We start from the raw sequence: 13,541 nt of genomic DNA on the forward strand, positions 1-13,541 counted from the left end.
GTGTGTAGCACTTACCCTTTCTCTCTCTTCCTCCTGCCCTGGTCTTGCAGATGTGCCTACTTCCCCCTTCACCCTCTTCCATGATTGTAGGTTTTCTGTGGCCTCCTCAGAAGCTGAGCAGATAGTGCATGCTTCCTGTACAGCCTAAAGAATCATGAGCCAATTAAAATTCTTTTCCTTATAAATACTCTCAGGTATTTCTTTACAGTAGTGCAAAAATGGACTAACATAGCAAGGGCACTAGGTCAAGGCCAGGTAAAAGGAGAGAAAATTACTTCCACTACTGTGAAGACAAGATGAAGGAAAGATGGTCATGTTAAGTTTAATGGTTACAATAAAAGTTACGTGACTTTTAAAGTTACTGATGCATATGCAAAACAAAGTTATCATGTTTGTAGCCTTTTAAAATAGCTATTTTTAAAATGTTCTTTTTCTTTTTTTTTTCCAAAAAGGTGAGACAACATATTATAATGTATCTCAGTGTAGACATCTGTATGTCCAAACTAACTGGGAATCTTTGGACTTCTTAAATTTGGATGTCTGTTTTCTTCCCAAGATGTAGGATGTTTTCCATCATAATTTCTTCATTTTTTCATTTTTTTCCTTTTTTTGTTTCAATAGGTTTTTAAAGAACAAGTGGTGTTTGTTACGTGAATAAGTTATTTAGTGGTGATTTCTGAGATATCAGTGCACCTATCACCCGAGCAGTGTACACTATATGCAATGTGTCATCTTTAAATAAGCATTCTTTACCTTTCACTCTCTTTCTACTTCTTCTGTGAGTCCCATAATTTGAAGATCACTTTGCTTAATGGTGTCCTGTAAATATTATAGGCATTCTTTACTCTTTTTTAATTTTTATTTTCTCATTTTTTTATCCTCTAGATAATTTCAAATAATTTGTCTTCAGGTTCACTGGTTCCTTCTTCTTGATCAAGTACGATGTTAAAATTCTATTGCATTTTTTATTTCAGTCATTGTGTTCTTTAGCTTCAGAATTTTTTTAATGATGTCTATTTCTTTGTTGAACTTCACTTGTTCATTTATTGTTTTCCTGATTTCCAAATGATTTGTCTATTTGTGCTTTCTTGTATCTTATAAGCATCTTAAGAATAATTATATTCAATTATTTATTAGGAAATTTACATATCTCTATTTCTTTGAGGTCAGTTGCTGGAAGTTTATTTTAGCCTTTTGATTGCACCATTTCTCTATTGCTTTGCATTTCTTGTAAACTTGTATTACTCTCTATACATTTGAAGAAGCAATCACCTCTTCCAAACTTTAGTCTGGGTTTGGTAGGAAAAGACCTTTACTGATGAGTGGGTGTCAGGGCACAGGCTGTCTGGTGTGTATAGTGGCATTGAGTCTGGTAATGTGCAGAGATGTTGGTTCCTAGATGCATGATGGTGGCTGATTCAAAATGCATAAATGTGAAAAATTCCTTGTCCAAGGAGGTATGTTGATATTGAACCTGGTGGATGCATGGTAGCACTGGCTCCAAGGAGGTGCTGCAGCATGGGCTCTGGGCAGCTCCAGCTGCTTGAATTTGTTTTGGCAAAGACTGCAGGCATCACTGGTGGCAAAGCCTGTGTGGGTTTGTGGTGGCAGCAAAGGCTGCTGTAATTCTTGGTAGCAAATGCTGCTGCTGTCTTCCTCCTCTCCTTTCCCCCAGTAAGGAAATTTGTGGCCAGGGGATTCTTTCTGGCACTGAGGTTTGCCAGCCTGGGGAATGAAGCCATGCAGATAAAATGCTTCTCACCCTTTTATACACAGCCATTTTTGTTTTATTGTGCTTCACTGAGCTGCTACAGATTCTTTTTTTTTTTTTTTTTTTTTTTTGAGACGGAGTCTTGCTCTTGTTACCCAGGCTGGAGTGCAATGGCGCGATCTCGGCTCACCGCAACCTCCGCCTCCTGGGTTCAGGCAATTCTCCTGCCTCAGCCTCCTGAGTAGCTGGGATTACAGGCACGCGCCACCGTGCCCAGCTAATTTTTTTTGTATTAGTAGAGACGGTGTTTCACCATGTTGACCAGGATGGTCTCGATCTCTTGACCTCGTGATCCACCCGCCTCGGCCTCCCAAAGTGACAGATTCTTAATTATACTTTGGAGCTCCCTCAGAGCTATTTTCTATCCATGGATAATTGCTAAATATTTTTGTTTGTGTGCATGGGAGGAATTTGGGACCTGCTATTTTGCCATCTTGCTGATATAAGTCCCTAAACTCTCCAACTTAATGTTTTTATTCCCACTTGATACTGCTCTCTTAAAATACAATCTCAAAATTACTTCCCCTGCCCCTGCCAACACTTATTGGATATGTCCTGAAGTTTCTGAACAACATGGTCCTGGAGTAATGTTCTAGGTCTGCTAAACCTAATCTGACTTCACACTAGTCACTATTCTGCATGTTGGATGGAAATGTTAGACCTCAAGGTCTCGTGAGTTGTAACAAAGCAGGGCCCATCTACTTCTAAGTCAAGGAAAGTGCACTAGCCATTGACAGGGAAGAGTAGATGGCTCCCTCAGGCCCAGAGAGTTCAGCAGAATCTGAAGATTCAGTATTTTTCAAGTGTATCATTCCAGATATTTATATGACAAGTCTCAATGTTCCACTGCCTCCGATCATCATCCTGACAGTAGTATAGCAGACCATCTGGTTTTGAGAATTCTGACTTCTCTAGAGCATCACAAACATTAAATTACCTCCTGGGTTTCTTCTTTATTTTCTTCTGAATGTTGCAGAAAGATTTTTATATCCTCTTACAAACTCACTGGCTCACATTTATTTTTTAGTTTGTGATTAATCAGCCTCAGCTTTTCATAGTTGTTTCTTCCCATATTTCTATGCCCCAAAGAAATACCAGTTTAATAGTCCTTATAATCACTACAACCCAGAACCTTTGAAATGTGTGAGATATGAGTGCATTTCTCTCCACCTTCATTCCATATGAATTCACCACAGTGAACTTCTGCAACATGCCAAGGGCTGTCTGCTCCCTCTAGTAATGGGGTTCTCACTGTGAATTATCCAGTTTGTGATACAGCTCTAATATTCCATGTAAGAATTTATTTCATAAAACCAGTTTTACTATGAAGTCTGAATGGCCGAAAACAGATACCAATAGAGACATTTGAGTGCTGATGTTTATTGAGAATTTTGCTAAAAATATCGATAAATAAAGAGGACAGATTTTGTTAGAAGTGGAAGTAGGGCTTTGATGTAGTTGCAACAGAAGCCTCAGCCAATTGCATGTGGGATTTTAAGAGTGTGATAACCCTTATTACTTGTCCTCTTGAGACAAGGGGATTAGGACTTTTTATTCCAACAGAATCAGTTATTAGAGTTCAGCTGCTTCCAGCAAGGATGTCATAACTTTGGCTGAGGCAGTTACCTTTGGCCAGATAAATTTTTTGCAAAGAACTCAGCTACAAGCCGTAGCCAGTACTGCCAGAAGAAATGAACATTTCAGTCCTAATCTGATGAAACAACACAGTAACTGTTAATTAACTCTCCGCCACAATTTTCTTAAAATTATTATAAATCTATACTACATGAAAATTTGTATTCATATTGCCACCACAAAAAAACTAATTTTACCTTTAACTTGTGACTGAATTTACAGAAACATTCAGTATAACATCAGATATTTTATGTTTTACAGAGTGAATATTTCTTCTATTGGTGAAAAGTGGAGCCCATTACTGTTGGAAATCACTTCACTGATTTTCTATCTAAAACATCAATTGGAATTCATGTAAAACAGGTAGCACTTACTGTTTTTGGAGTTTTTATATGTTAATAGTACCTATGCATTACAAGGCTCACCTGCTGGGTGCAGTGGCTCACGCCTGTAATCCCAGCACTTTGGGAGGCCCAGACAGGCGAATCATGAGGTCAAGAGATTGACACTATCCTTGTCAGTATGGTGAAACCCCATCTCTACGAAAATTTCAAAAATTAACTGTGCATGGTGGCGAATGCGTGTAGTCCCAGCTACTTGGGAGGCTGAGGCAGGAGAATCGCTTGAACCCGGGAGGCAGAGGTTGCGATGAGCCGAGATTGCACCATCATACTCCAGCCTGGGCAACAAGAGCAAAACTCCCTCAACAACAACAAAAAAGACTCACCTCACCTATATTTTTGTTAAACATATTAAAATGAGTAACATTATTTTGGAATAATATTTGATCTAAGTCAAATGTCATTCTTCATAGTGGCGTGTAAAAGCACCCTCTGCAATTGCTCAGGTTAGTTCATTATTATTACATCCAAAAAATTTCTGATATTCAGTAGATACTAAAGATTCTTGTACAGATTTCTTTTCTGGCTGATTGTATATATCAACAATCTTTGTGCAAATATTACTTTTATTGGAAAACATCTGTAGAAAATGGAAATTTGGAACTCAACTTTTAATTGTTAACTTTCTTTTTATTTGATTTTTTGTCACTAAAATAGTTTATTGCAAAATAAAAGAACATTATCAAATAAGAAAATGAAAAGTTACAGATTTATACAATACAATAAATGACAAAAATCTGTGTAGCAAGAGTTTCCAGTCTACTCTGTATGTGTGGTAGCCTCTATATAAAATACCCACCTAACCTGTAATTCCCATAGAAACCTTGGTAGCTTCATGCATCTTGCCAGCCTTGATAGGCCACGTCGAAGCTGACTGGTATTCCAAGTATTCCCTAAGGCAACACCATCTTATACTACTGCCACAGCCACCCCAAACTATAAGAGCAAGTTGTCCCCTCCCCTTGCTGCACGTGCAAGGTCCACTTTTATCCATCAAGTGTCTTGCTTACTAGTCATTAGTTTTATAGCATTGGTAAAGATTGGCAAAGAAAGATGGGATATCACTGATTTCCTTTGCAATTTGTAAAGATATCAACCGTGGGAACCCTGTTCAATACATTTGAGTCACACATGCCACTAGATGATACCATGCTGGAAGCTAAAAGTTGAAAGTAGAGATCCAAAATCTAATCCCAATTAAATAACATTTCATCAAACAATGAGCTATCTGTGACACATCTCAAACTAAGTGGGAGGCTGGGAAAGTAGGCATTTATTGGGATTGTTTTAAGAGATGAATACATTTGAGAAGAATCAGAAAAAGCACACATCTGCCATTAATTTGTAGAGAAACAGAGAAGTAGACTAGTTATGTCTTTCCTAACCAAATGAGGCTGTCAAACAGAAAGTACCGGAAAAGCAGACAATGAAAGCAATCCAAGACAGACAAGGGTATGATGAGAAGAGTGGAGAACTCCAGGGTCAAGAAGAGCAAAATTGGCAGAGACTCCATTGCTGACGTAGCTCTCTCTGAGGTGCTCACAGAATGGGAATTTAAGCAAAGTAGCCAAAACCACTGGACTGAGAGAATTAGAATATCCCCCAAATACATGCAAGAGCTGTCCTCCTTTGAAATAATCGCAGAGGGTTTAAATGTTAAGTGAGACAAGAATTCATTTTTTTCTGAGACACCAGTCTGACTCAGTGAGTTGTTTCACATACTGTGACCCAGGTCCTTACTGAATATTCCATGCATATAACTCACATAATCCTTAAAAATCTTAGCCTATGATGATGCCTTTTCACTGATGTTGTATTTTGCTTCCTTGGTAACTTCTAAATGCTCCACATTTCTGCTATTTTACCGTCTGCACACTGTGGATGCTGTGACGAGGGGGCATAATCAATTGCACTGAAACTAGTGAAATAGGAAAGCCTGGTTTGGAAGCTATGACTTTCTCCTTGTCCATATTGATCACATGAAGGCTCTGTCTGCAGTGAATCCTGTGGTCTAGTTGTATATAAAGAGCTTTCATCTTCTACACACAGGGCCACAGACATTTCAGCTCCTTCTCACATTGGTAAGCCCTGCATTGTCACTTTAAATTTCTGAGTGTCAGAAATGTGTGTCCAACCTGCACTCAGGCAGAGCCATCACAGATCAAATGGCTGAACCTCGTCTGTCTATCCAGGTGATCCGGTCAGCACAGCAAGTCTAGATGCTGCTCCACAGTGAGCAAAAGTTAACTGTAAAAGTGGAGGGTCTCTGGGTGTTTTTGGTACCTCACTGTCTTTCACATTGAGAGAAAAAACAAATAGTTCCCCCAAATTTTCAAGTTATAATTAAATTAGGGTCTTATTTTCAATAGTACTTTACTGTGGTCTAAAGGGCAAAACCAGACAGTTAAACATATTTTCTCACTATTGTAAACCGGAATATGTATCAAGTCTAAATATTTGGGGCAGAGAGCTAGATCTGGGAAAACTGGTAACTAATGACTTACCTCTGCTTTGTTTATGATACCATTTGCTGCTTTTGACTATTGGTTAAATAGTTTTAGTTCTCATTGAATTTTACTCTGCAGAATTATATGCCACTATTTGTTTCCATTTTTGATCCCTTCTTGTTCAAAGACAACTCCTGTGTTGGTAAATTTGAAATAAACTGGCAACTTTAGTTTGTAATAGGGCCTGATACTTAGGTAACATAGAGAAAGTAGATGAACATTTAGACGATTTTGTTGGAGCAGGTAATGTCTCTAACATTGAAAGAAGTGATTATATTTACAAATCTATCTATCAATCAATCATCTGTTTATCTATGTATCCATCTAATTTATCATCATTTATTAATAAGGAAGAAGGACAAGGAAGAAGAAGAGGAAAAAGAGAATGAAAAGCAAGAAAAGTAGGAGGAGGAGAAAAGATTAAACAAGCAAATGAATGAAATCCTCATAACATTGGAAGTAACAGAACACTGAGTATCAAAAAAGTATGTTATAGAAACAATAGTAATATTGTTGGCAAAACAGTAATATTCTGGGTTAGATAAAGAAGAATTATATTTAAAAAAATAAAGAAGTAGACTTTTGCCAGGAGTTGAGAGTTGATTTTCGTCTTCACATACTAAATACAGTCACATGTTAAATATTGCAAGTACGACGTAAGCAATTTATGAAAGTCAGTAACACTTGACATGTACAATTCAATAGAAAACCTAAACATTAGTTTATTTGTTTTTTCCTGTGGTTAATGGTCAGTATTCATATTTCACTTACCAAATGATGGCATTAAAAATGTATGAACTTTAATTTTCCAGTTTTCCCCCAACACTCCCTGTTAGTAGCGCTGACTATTGTACTTTCTCATGGCTGTTATTAACATGCTTTTCAACAGTAGTTCTCAAATGTTTTTTCCACATGAATCAGTAAATTTATGGGAGGGGTGCATGTTGATAACAAAAGAGGGGGTTTTCAGTTTCTTATTGTATCATGTAATAGAATTACAATTAAACATCACCATAATTTTCAAAAAGAATGTACTATTTTGTCAAATTTAGAAGAGATGTAAGCTCAGAATAAAATTCTGAATAAATATATATAACAAATTTACAATAAATATTAAAGCAAGAAAGTAATACATAAACTGTTTGAAGTAGAAATAGCAACTTATATATATTAGTGTATATAAAACTTTTATGACATATTTTAAATATACAGAATATATTTAGAAATGTTAACTTTCTTCTGTAACCATTCCTTATATTTTTATAAAGTCATGTTAAGATGTTATAAAACGTTGCGGTACCACTGATGTTAGTGAATCCTTTGTACCCTCAACAACCCCCTTCCTCTACCACTTTTTCTCATTTTTCTAATCATTTTACTGAGATTGGGTAAAATCTTCCCCTTTCATTTACACACACATGCACACACACACACACATACACACCACATTCATAAAAAATATTTAGTGATTTTGTTGAGTGCTAAAAATCTTCACATAAATGTAATATTTTGAAATCTGTCAGTGGGGGGGGGGTGTCCAATGTATTATTTCTTCAGATTTATCATTACTGATAGATGGAAATGAGGTTCACATAATTTTCTTAGAGCTTTACATTATATACCTTTTGACAGATTACAGCTATATCCTCTTTTTAAGAATTTTCTGGGGTTTTTACAATATGTTTACAATGTGCTATGTTCATACTGCACTGAAGTCTTAGCTGTATGTCCTTATCATGAGTAGGAATGTTTCCATACAGTATGTATTTAATGGGAAAATTTCCTTGTGGTTGAGTATGTGTGTTTTCAAACTCCTTGATAAGGAAAAGTTTTCACCAAAGTAGATGTGTCAATTTACATTCTCAAATATAGTGTATGAGAGTTTCTACTTGCCATTGTCTTCATAAACACTTATTATTGCCAGATTTTATGCTATTTTTTGTTCATATGACTTTTTGGTTTAATTTACATTCATTAATTATGTGTATTATTAACCATACCCTGACATATTGAAAATTTGGTATTTCTGATCTCTGAATTATTTGTTCACATTTCAACCCATTTTTCTTCATTGTTGCTTTATAGGAAATACGTGTGTATTTAAAAAAACAAAGACGTCTGAAAGTAATAACGTGTAACTATAATGTATAGTAACCTATACAACATATATTATTAGCTCCGATACGTTGTTATCAAATTATTATTTTGAAACAACTTACACTTGGTTTTCTAATAAATTTTGTTTATGGTGTCTTTGATAGAACAAAACAACTTTTGATATAAATTATGTTCAAACACATTCATTTCCTTATTATTGTAGATATTTTATAATTTTATACAATTATCTTCCTCATGATGTATCACATATTTGATCTAAAAGTTTTACAATTTTCTAATTTGCATTAGGGTTTAATTAATCTCTGTGTTTTTTATTTTTATTTTTGGAGATAGAGTTTTGCTCTTGTCTCCCAGGCTGGGTGCAATGGAGTGATCTGGGCTCACTGTAGCCTCCACCTCCTGCGTTCAAGTGATTCTGCTGCCTCTGCCCCACCCTGAGTAACTGGGATTACAGGTGCCCACCACCACACCCTGCTAATTTTTGTATTTTTAGTGGAAATGGGCTTTCATCATGTTGACCAGGCTGGTCTTGAACCCCTGATGTCCGGTGATCTGCCCGCGTCAGCTGCCTAAAGTGCTGGGATTACAGGTGTGAGCCACCACGTCCAGTCCTATATTTTATTTTATATATATATATATTTCAGATACAATTTGCTATTTTTCACTTAAGGTTATCCAATTAACCTAGCATCATCTATTAATTAGTTTACTACTCTATTTCATGTTCAATTCATGTATTTTTCTATTATTTTTCCAATAACAATTATAGGGATTATAGCACTAAAGCCAAATTTGAAATTGAGGAATATTTATAATTCATTACATGAATTATATTCTATTATATAAAAAGGTCATTCTATTTTTAAATGACCTTTTTGAGTTGAATATCGATTTTAATATCATCTAGTCAAGTTTTAGTTTTTTTTTCTCCAGAATTAGATTGTTTTATAGACTGGTTTGTAGGAATCACCATTTTAATGTTCCCATAAATGAGTAAGGTACTTCAATTCACTTTTTAAAAAACTCAATCCTTCAGGACATAGGCATAGGCAAGGACTTCATGACTAAAACACCAAAAGCAATGGCAACAAAAGCCAAAATAGACAAATGGGAACTAATTAAACTCCAGAGCTTCTGTACAGCAAAAGAAACAATCATTAGAGTGAACCGGCAACCAACAGAATGGGAAAAAATTTTTGCAATCTACCCATCTGACAAAGGGCTAATATCCACAATCCACAAATAACTAAAACAGATTTATGAGAAAAAAACAAGTAAACACATTGAAAATGGGCAAAGGATATGAACAGACACTTTTCAAAAGAAGACAGATATGAGGCCAACAAACATGAAAAAATGCTCATCATCACTGATTATTAGAGAAATGCAAATCAAAACTACATTGAGATACCATCTCATGCCAGTTAGAATGGTGATCATTAAAAAATCTGGAGACAACAGATGATGGAGGGGATATGGAGAAATAGGAACACTTTTACACTATTGGTGGGAGTGTAAATTAGTTCAACCATTGTGGAAGACAGTGTGGCAATTCCTCAAGGACCTAGAAATAGAAATTCCATTTGACCCAGCAATCCCATTACTGGGTATATATCCACAGGATTATAAATCATTCTATTATAAAGACACATGTGCACATATGTTCATTGCAGCACTGTTTACAATAGCAAAGACCTGGAACCAACCCAAATGCCCATCGATGATAGACTGGACAGGAAAAATGTGGCACATATACACCATGGAATACTATGCAGCCATTAAAAATGATGAGTTCATGTCCTTTGTAGGGACATGGATGAATCTGGAAACCATCATTCTCAGCAAACTGACACAAGAACTTCTAATTAAACACCGAAGGTTCTTACTCACAGGCGGGTGTTGAACAATGAGAACACATGGACACAGGGAAGGGAGCATCACACACTGGGGTCTTTTGGGGTGGACTACGGGAAGGACAGTGGGGGTAGGGAGTTGGGAAGGGATAACATGGGGAGAAATGCCGGATATAGGTGATGGGGATGGAGGCAGCAAACCACATTGCAATGTATATACCTATGCAACAATCCTGCATGTTCTTCACATGTACCCCAGAACCTAAAGTGCAAAAAATATTTTTTAAAAAAACCTCAATCCTATATTTTTTAAACTCAATTCTAAAATGTCTTATAAATGTTTTCGTATCTTCATGTATTTTTAAGTTTTCTTCCCAGGCATCTTATGTACTTTATTGATACATTAATGCAATTTATTTAGAAAGTATTTCAATTAATTGTTGCTAATAAATGAAGCCAATTTTTAAATAAAACAAGTAGTCCTAACTTTATTTTATTAGTCTTTATTATTATTTATACATCTTAAGAAAAGGGATATTCATAAAGCCTTTGAATGACAATTTGTTTCTTTCCTTCTGGTTTCATAGACAGTTTTGTGGTAGAGCGGGGGGAAATTTTGTAGATATTCTAACTTATTTGCTTACCATTGCTTCTGGCAGCCTCTTTTTATTTCTTTCTTTAAGCAAATTTCTTCATTTTAAAGTATAGATTTCCCAGTCTTTCAGTAACAGTTACTTGTCTATTGGAAGAAAAATTTCTAAGTAGTTGTTTACCTGAGTATTACCTTAAATTTGTCCTACCTCATAAAAGAGAACTAGTGAGCAGATGATGGAGAATCTTCAGTAATTAGCCATTCTTTCTAAATGATTTGATAGTATTCCTCTGGCATTTGTTTGGTTGTTTGCTGGTGAGATGTTTGTTTAATCTGCTTTTAATGCTGCTGCTTGTTTCGAAGGCCATTCATCTTGTCTTTTTGTTTACTTATAAGAATTTTTTTCTTTGTTTTCTTGTTCTTTTTTTTTTTCCCTGAGAATTCCATTTATTTATCCAGTATAGGTATCTGGTATATTTCCTTAGCTTGGTGATCATTCCATTTATCAAGTTTGAAAATATTCACCCTTTTTTTCTCTTTGAATGTTGTCTCCCTCTACTTAATTTTTCACACAATCCATTACATATATATCAGAGCTTCTCATTCTTTTCCCCATTTCTCTTGTATTTCTCTCTTTTTCATTTATTTATTTGTTTATTTATTGAGATGGAATCTCACTTTGTCGCCAGGCTAGAGCACAGTATCACAATTTCGGCTCACCGCAACCTCCGTCTCCTGGGTTAAAGCGATTCTCCTTCCTCAGCCTCCTGAGTAACTGGGACTACAGGTGCCTGCCATCACGACCGTCTAAGTTTTGTATTTTTAGTAGAGTCAAAGTTTCACTATGTTGACCAGGATTGTCTCCATCTTTTGACCTCCTGATTCGGCCACCTTAGCCTCCCAAATTGTTGGAATTACAGGAGTGAGCCAGCACACCCAGCCCATAGCTTTATTTCTTCATGCAACCTTCTGAGTAATGGTTTTTGTTCTTATATTTATTGTTCACTTTATTTTTGTTGCAAGTAATTTTTGTTCATAGTTATGAATTATTTTTAGTTTATTTGTTCTTCTGATTAAACTCTCATGCCCTAGGAGTTCAGGAGAGACTTTCAATGTAGTATTTCTGTTTTTTCGTTTTTGTTTGAGATGGAGTCTCTCTCTGTCACCCAGGCTGAAGTGCAGTGGCACAATCTGGGCTAACCACAACCTCTGCCTTTTGGGTTCAAGAAATTCTCCTGCTTCAGCCTCCCGAGAAGCGGGGATTACAAGTGCCCACCACCACACCTGGATAATTTTTGTATTTTTTTTACTAGAGGCAGGGTTTTACCATGTCGGCCAGGCTGGTCTCAAATTCCTGACCTCAGGAGATCCACCCACCTCGGCCACCCAAAGTACTGGGATTGCAGGTGCGAGACACCATGCTCGGCCTCAGTGTAATATTTCTTTCTCCCTCTTACAATTAAATATTTATCCCTTTCCCAAAGCCAGATATACAGATATACAAATACACGCTCCACATTTAAACGTTTACTTCTATGGCATTCACTTTCTGAAATTCTACTTTCCATTTGCTACTCATTTAAAGCAGTGAAAAGTCAACTGCCTTCCTCTCTTATTTTACCTGCACTGTGCCTTTAGGAAAAGTATGAAAATATCACGAGGGGAAAAAAAATCCTTACCTTTAGTTTCCACATTTAACTTCAGGCTAAAGTTTCTGTTTAGAGCAAGTGACATTGCAGTTTGTCCAAGGGTTAAATACCTGCCAACTCAATCAAGTATCTATATTGTTCTACAATGTGGAGCTGTTCCTAGATAGATATAATACTAAAATTTTTCTAAATCTTGAGTTTCTAAGGACAGGTTTTATATAATTCATATTAAGTATTCTTACGTCATAGATAAAGGTAAGTATGTAGTGTCCTCAGTAAGATATCCCAACATTTTTAATAAAACGAGATTTTCAACAATGAGGATAAATATATTTTTATTATTTTTTAAAGATTTTTGAAGCATAAGAACTCTTAGCTTTGCACAGTGGCATTATCGTAGCCAACAAGGCTTATCCGAGGCACGATTATTGCTAATTGAAAACTTTTCCCAATACCCTGCCATGACGACTTGAAATATAGTCGGCATTGGCAATTTTTGACAGTCTCTACAGAGATTGAATTATTTAAAAAAAAAAGAAGAAGAACTTTTATCTGGCAGAGAAACTCTAAAAAAGAAATTACGATGTTCCAAGAATGTAACCTACTGTCCATTATGAGATTTTTTATTGTTAAACATGATTGATCGTCTCATATCCTGATTTGAGAAAACACATATTTTTACTGATATAAAATGTACTCTGGGGAAGGGGTTAGAGTGTAAATCATCAAGATCTAGGACATTTAAATTTTTAGCAATTTCTATTCTTATCTAGAAGCATGTCTTTGAGTCAATTTAAAGTCACACACACACACACAATCTTAAATATATCCACTTTATTTTTAGTCTGTGGGATAGATAGGCAATGAAGTTGTGTTTAGATTCGAATCCCAGAATGTGCATTGAAAAACAACATGTTTTGCACCTGCATACTTCCCTAGAGTAATTTAATGTTACAATTTCTGACAAGATAATTCCATATTCACTGTAGTTGACTTTGCAGTAAGCTGTAGAGAG

General features: G+C 35.9%; 1 non-coding gene across 1 annotated transcript; it reads left to right on the forward strand.

Annotated features, from left to right (window-relative positions):
• The first annotated feature begins 12,900 nt into the window (after positions 1–12,900).
• Positions 12,901–13,041, forward strand: LOC135270747 (U4 spliceosomal RNA). The gene has a single exon (XR_010338880.1). It is a non-coding gene; the product is annotated as a U4 spliceosomal RNA (small nuclear RNA).
• Positions 13,042–13,541: the final 500 nt, after the last annotated feature.

The sequence above is a fragment of the Aotus nancymaae genome, unplaced genomic scaffold (assembly GCF_030222135.1).
Source record: "Aotus nancymaae isolate 86718 unplaced genomic scaffold, 86718_ANA_hifiasm-v0.15.2.pri h1tg000065l, whole genome shotgun sequence".
NCBI lineage: Eukaryota > Metazoa > Chordata > Mammalia > Primates > Aotidae > Aotus > Aotus nancymaae.